This window comes from Fukomys damarensis, unplaced genomic scaffold, assembly GCF_012274545.1.
Source record: "Fukomys damarensis isolate Sample0158 unplaced genomic scaffold, DMR_v1.0_HiC HiC_scaffold_4, whole genome shotgun sequence".
Classification (NCBI taxonomy): domain Eukaryota; kingdom Metazoa; phylum Chordata; class Mammalia; order Rodentia; family Bathyergidae; genus Fukomys; species Fukomys damarensis.
In genome coordinates this window covers 27,834,396-27,841,789 of record NW_022900916.1, presented here as the reverse complement: position 1 = coordinate 27,841,789, position 7,394 = coordinate 27,834,396, and positions in this window count along the sequence as shown.

Genomic DNA, 7,394 nt, shown 5'->3' with positions numbered 1-7,394 from the left:
GTAAGCTCCTGATGAGAGGGTGAATTTGGTCCAGTTTCTCTGTCTCAGGGTTGCTCACTTGCCCTTCTGCCATGTTGTTTTGCAGCAAGAAACCCCTCACAAGATGTGGCTCCTGGCCTTGTGCTTCCCAGCCCCCAGTACTGTAAGCCAAATAAACTTTGATTATTTATAACTTAGCCAGGAGCACACAACAGATGAGATGTGTGCACCATCCTACTGTACCACATTCTCAAACAGATTTCACTGCAGATGTAATAGTCTTGGGCACCAATATCTCTCTACAAAATTTCACTCTACTCCTGTTCACAAATGTTGCATTTGCTGGAAGTGCAGGTGTAACAGTCACTGTAGCTGCTCAGGAGATCTCTAAATGATGTCAATGTTTGGATTTTACTACAGCATAGAAATGACCTTGATTTTTCCTTAAATAATTTAATTTCAATCTCCATAGCCTTTTTCAAGCCTCTCTCCTCAAATTCTGTAACCTCAATGGTAGCATTCTTTCCTTCCTAGGAACATGGCTGCCCAGCCTTGCTTATAGCTAGACGTGGTTGTGGGACAGTTCTTACCAAGTGATGTGGTGATGTGTACAACTTCCATGTCATCTGCTTAAAGATGTCTGGGGGTGGACTTTAAATAATACTGATACTTGTCCTACCATGTGAAGATAACTGTGCAGCTGTGTGCTGGGAACTCTGGGGGTACAGGGATGTGTGATGCTGCATTATCCTTACATTTGTGTTTGTTTCAAAATTCTTTTGGGGGGAAATAAAATGTGCTTGTGCCAGTTAGTATCCTTTCTTCCTTCTTACTGGTAGAGAGGAGGCTGAGGACCAATCTTCAAAAGTACATATTACTGATGGCAGTGACACTCCACCAGCCTGGGTCCTGGGAGACTTCCTGGAGCCAGCCTTGCCCACCTGCCTTGGAGAGTTACCTGAGAGAGAAACTGACTCCCACTGCCCTTGAGCCATTGCAATTTGGGGACTCTCTGCTCCAGTTTCAGCATTCTCCAAGTGACTCTGCCTCCTTATTTATTTCCATTCTATTTCACAACAGTCTCCTTTACTTGTCTGGACAGTACAATCTGCCTGGCCTTCACCAATTCTTTACATCTTTTCTGATTCTCCTACCAGGGAGCACAGCGTTAGAACTCAATAAATGTTCACTGTGGTTACATTTTTTGTTGTGGAGTTCAAGCTGAACATCAAGCTCCACAAATATCTAGACTTCACTAAAACAACCTTAAATTAAATTGTTCACCACACAGCTTACTGTTAAAACCTTTACACAAAGGTCATATTTGAGTTTGGAGGCCAATTATTTAAATTGCTATGGACCAACTTTTGATTCAGAAAAGTACTATAAGTTACTGTACGGAAACTTAGAATGACACAGGTTGAAAACAGTTGAACTATGAAATAAAAGGTTAAGGGCATTTTTTTCAAAAAATATAAAATACAGCCATAGTGTAAACCACCCTGTAGTTGACTCTGACCTACAGACCTGTTTTATCTTCCTCCTTCCAACTCTAGGACAGTTCAATAGCATGTTCCAGGACTTGTGCTTTTTGCTGAGCTTAGAGGGCACCATGGTCCTCCTTCCCTAGTGGCCTCATACCAAGCCATTTTCCCTGAGGCCTGAAGAATCTTGTCATAATATAGAGCATGGGGTATGCAGATGTGAAAGAATTTCCTGAAAGGACTTGCCATATCCTTGTCATAGATTGCCAAAGAAGATTATAGTCTGTCCAGAGATCCTTAGAAATAAGGTTAATTCTCACACAGTGGCCTCTAGGTAAGGTCTCTTGAAGGGCAGGGGGTGAACCTGGAAGAAAGAAAAAATGGATACAAGACAGTGTACACAATTAATCAAACCTGAACGAGATTAGGAGATTCAGGAAGCTCTACCTACTGGGATAGAGTGCAGACGCCCCTCTTCACCACATCCAGTACTTCTGGGTGCTCCCACCCTCGACCTGGGCCTCACTACCCTCCCCTCCAGCACCCTACTCCTCAGGAAAGTTCTCTCTTTGCCAGACCAGTTCAAGGGCCGGCTGCACAAGCTGGAATATGCATGAGGAGGAACCGAGAGGATAGGAGGCTGTCATGTCACATGAATATTGAAAGCTGTGAGAGAGGAGAAAGAAATAGATACAGAGAGCTCTGGAGACTAAAGCAAGAGGCTCTTGAATTCAAGGCAAGTCTGGGCTTTATAGCAAGACCGTATCTAAAAGAGAGACAAAAAGAATGAGGGAGGGAGACAGTATTAAAAATGGTGAGAAAGACAAAAGCCAGTGTGGTTTTGAAATTTGGAAAGAGGCTAAAGCTCTCAGGAGTTTGAAAAGAAGGTAATGAATAGTGTGTGTGTGTGTGTGTGTGTGTGTGTGTGTAGAGGGGGAGAATAGAAGCTTTTAAGAGTTTAGAGAGTTAAAATTGGACTTGTTGATATTTTTAGTAGACCTTAGTAAAGCTTTAAATTACTTTGCAAAAGTCAGCCTGGCTCCAGCCTTGTTCGAAATTCTCTGATACAGCAGCCGACACATGGAGAAAGCACTAACAACCTATTCCTATGATTAAGAGGTGACAGCCATTCAGATACCTTAACTTACTCATCAACCATTCACTGAATTCTGTCCCCTCACACACACACACCATATACTACCAAGCTAGGCACAGTGTCTAATTAGAAACAAGTTCACCAAAAGAAACATTTTACCAAAATATTTCATGAATAGTCTCTATGGTTGAGGAGAGGAGGAGTTCCAAGTGAATCTGTTTGTTTGAGTAGTACTGAGGAGGCCAGGGCCTTCACACTGAGGAACATCCCCTGCACCCTCCTTTTACTTTGAGATGAGATCTCACTAAATTGTCCAGGCTAGCTTTGAACTTGCAATTCACCCACCTCAGCTTCCCAGAGTGCTGGGATTTCAGGCATGTGCTACCACACCAAGGCATTTTTTGACTGTCATGTAGACCTCATGGATGGACAAAGACATCATCATTTTACTGCTGAGGAGAAATGAGAAATGGGGCATCATCATTTAGAAACAGAGGGATGGGGTGGCTTAAGTTTCTCCCAGGTTAATGAGACATTCATCTCTTAACCACCTACCACCAAGCTCTAACTCCTTCTAACTGGATATGTGTGCTATTCTGCCACAGGAAAGCGGCTTTAAGAAGGGAATGTGGGCCTCTTGCTGACCACACACTGGTAAATTCCTCAGAGACTCCAGGGTGTCCTCTGTGAGAGAAGTTCAAGCCTGGCTGGGCCAGGTGCACTGCACTCCTGCCTTCCAAGCAAACTCAAAGACCTCTCTGAGGCTGAGCTAACTCACCTAAGTGCATAGAGGCTGGGTCTAACAGGCTACACCTCCGCCCCTAGTCTGTGACACCTTCACCTTGCCCAAGAAAAATCACCCCACCATATGTCTAGCCAATAAGATATCGCCCAATGTTCTCTACTACTGCATAACCTATAAGAAAGTGCCATATAATTAAATGCTCCTCCCATGGTCCTCCCCCATGGTTGTCCACATGTAAGCTATATAAGCCTGTGCATTTCCTAAATAAAGCGGAAGCATTCCTGAAACCTCCCTGGAGTCTGCCTGGTGATTCCGCACCTTACGCTCCCAGTCTGAGCTCCTGAACCAAACTCTGCGAATGACAACAGTCCTCTGTACTGAACTCTGAGCAGTCCTGGGGGAAGAAGAGAGGGCCCAAGATGAAAGGCAGAGCTCATCTTCCAGGGGCCACTGCTTGAAGAGGGGACAGTGACTGGGCTGCAGGTACAGGGCTAGGAGTGCTGCCACCAAGGCCCTGAGGGAAGGCGGGCTGGGCTATGAAACACAGAGCAGACAGAGCAGGCATCAGAGCACAGGGACGCTTAACCGAGTCCTGAATAACAAGTAGGAATGTCCCAAGTAAGAGGTATTGGGAGGTCAGGGAAAAGGCTTTTTCACAGAGGGAGTACAAAGTGTTCCATCTGCAGTGTTATTTTCAAGCTTTCATGAAGACACAAACTCCGAAAAGGCTGTGTGACTTGCATCAGGTCACTCATTTTGTAAACAATAAAACTGAGCATTAAACTTAGTACCATCCTCCCTGCTTCCCTGTCTCTAAAACAGAATCTTTCTCACTGAGTGACATCCACATCTTCCTCAAACCCTGACCTCAAACCCAGGGTGAATTCAAGTACCCATTAGTCATTCTCAGAAGGAATCTCAAGTATGACAGTCTCAAGGGAATCCTAGAAGTTTAGATTCTCTTCTTCAAATCAGTTTAGGAACACATACACACACACACACACACACACACACACACTTATAGGGAACAGTGACATACAAAAGTCCTGCAAAACACTAATTTTAAACATTGCTTAACCCAATGTATCAGAAATGTGAATGACCAGGGAAACTTCCATCCATTTTTTTTAAATCCTTCCAATTTTTAGTAACACATTCACATCCTAGAACTAGTGCTCTGGGGAACACCTTTAGGACATTCTGTATTATTTTTGCATTGCACCGATGAGGACACAGGTTCAAAGAAGTTGGAAGCTACCTTTGAGTACAAGCCAGCAGCACAGCAAGATTCTAATTCACCAAACTTCCTTCCAGATCAATACTGTCTCTGGCAAATAAATCATGCTCCAATGTATGTATTCCATACTTCTGATGTACAAAGAGGACATACAGCACACAAATTGATAACATTGCAATTGCCAACATACAAATCACTCTTTTAAACAATACAAAGAAATCCCTAGGTGAGAGCTGAGATCATGTACACAAACTTTGAATGTTTATATACACTATTAATCGCCCTTGTCATGGTTTATACTAGTTATCCCAGCCTTGCTGATATCAGCTGTTTATCTTCATTGCCATTCCACTGAAATAATAATACCAATAACAACTACTAGCTCTCTTTTTGTCCTCAATGTGAAGGATAACATTAATATATTGATGCAAATTCTAGTGTTTATCTTTATGCATTCATTTAAATGGAAACAAGGCTGAAGAATTCACTCGTTAACAAGACAATCGCAAACAAATCTCTGTACCAAGTCCTTCATTGATATATCAAATCCCATTATCACTGACTAAAAAGAAAATTGTTTACACTGAAATTTGGTTGGAATGAAGACAACAAAGTAAGCAAGGGAGAAAATCTTTTGTTTTTGCAAAGATTTATAACAATATTTGTTATGTTAAAATGTAAATTGTGTTTGACTGAAAAAATTCTAAAGGTAATAAGCAAATTAAAAACATATTTCAAGAGCACTCAGCACCCAACTTTGAAGAGTATTTAGGCATAACAACATATTTAGGAAAAGACAATTGGGGTCTAAAAATTTAAACATTCAGTGCCTATGCTCTGTGTTCGTCACCAAAGTCTTCTTTATCAGCAGAAGGAGGCAAATGATACCTTGCAAATGTTTTAAACATGCAACTGTGCTTATCTTCCTGTATTAATGATTCTTATGGCAGTTGTTGTATTAACTTTATCACACAGCATAGCAATAAGGGAGACCTATTGTAAACAAAGGGGGGGAAAACCATTTCATTTAATCTCTGGGAACTTTTTTTAACCTGTAATTTTCTGATTGTCAAGAGGGGAAAAACGAAAGTTCTGCTTTTACTGAGCTTTCTTAAAATCTCAAAGAAGAAACCTGACATTTACAAATGGGTGATTCATTAAACATTACACAATGTGAAGAGGACACAGATTAGATTATCAGCTAAATGCTCATTGTGTGCGTTCTGGGTTTCACGAGGTTCACTAAGTATCTCTGACCAGAGAGGCAGAAGTGGCTTCTGAGAAAGCCAGTCTTGCCTGCAGGCTCATTTATGCTTAGATACTACAAGAAATCCAGCTTGCCTCTCATAATACTACTGTTTCTTTCTTCCTACAGTCTCTTGGTGCACATGGAAGAAATTCAATGCCTGCACCTTTTCCTTTTAAACTTTGACAATAGGAAAGCAACCCTAAAACCCTACCTTCTCTTCCTTTGAGTGCTTAAGAAATCACCCAACTTTATGATTGAAATAAATAGTTTCATTCAACTTCAAATGTGTGCACTCAACACACATAACAGTAGGGTGAAAAGAGCCCTTTCCATTTCCTATGCCAGGTAATATGCACTTTCCTTTTTTTTTTCTTCTTCTTCCTTTTTAAAAATTATTCCTTTAATGCAGAGCAGGGCTACTGATTACAAAGAGGCAGCTTGACTCTAGCAATAGGTCTTCTTCACTAATCCTCGCTGTCATGGAAATTCCAGCTGCTACAAGAATAAGAGGCTCAATCCATATTTGCCAGCTCTAATATGAAATCTGTCAGAGCCCAAATTAATGAGTTCCAAATTCCTTACATCACGATAACAGGTTAAGACTGGTCAATTAATTACATAAATCCTTCCCGATTCATTGTGCGTTTGCAGCTCAGATTGTGTCTTACATTACTCCATGACACAAGGCCTTTTGGCTCCTGTTGTTCCACAGAAAGGCCCCATTTAAGTAGAGGCTGCCTGCCACGGCAAAATGTTAAATGTCACACGTTAAATTTAGACTTTTCTGTAATTGCTTTTGTTAAAAAAAATTTTTTTTTTAATGAAAGCACACGCTTCCCAGTACACCACTGAACAAAGGGCTGGGACTCTACTGAATGAGGCGCAGGGGTAGGCAAGTACTTGGGTTTCACCCCTAACAGCTTACAAACTCCTCTGTACCTGATGCTATGTATGCAGCGCTGGAACCCAGAACGTGTATATTTGTGAAAATAAACCAAGTTTCCCTAAGATCTGTAGCAGCAGAATATATATCCAGATGGTACTTGTCTTTATGAAAGGATTAAAATAGAACTCTACCCTTGTCTGGTGGTAAAAATATTAGATATATAAACCATTGTTGACCTAATCACGTGGAGACGAAGGAATATTGTATAAGTGTGTGCATTGCAGTATATTTTGTAGGTCTTGCCTTTTAAAGGGATGATCCTGGCCCTGCTATTTGAATATGTAATTGGTACACAGTCACAAAGGGTAGAATAATCGAACTATCAGAAGATATCTCAGGGCCAATTTTTTCCTTTTTCTAAACATCAAAATGCTCTTGGAATCAAAGCTAGTTGGGTTCCAAAACCAGTCTGTCTTCACAGCACTGGATTTCTTTGGGGACTGTTGGATCGCAGACGCCTGTACCTAAAGGAACCAGCCCCCGCTGTGATTCCTAACTCATCTTGTGCGGACCGCAGATTCCGCGAATCCACGAGCAAGCAGGTGACGCTCAGAGCAGCCTGAAACCTTGTGGGCAGCAGGTTCTTCCCAAGGGGACCCGAGAACCTCTCCGGCCTCAGGGAGCGGGCCAGACCCACGGCGGCGCGCTCGGCCCGGCA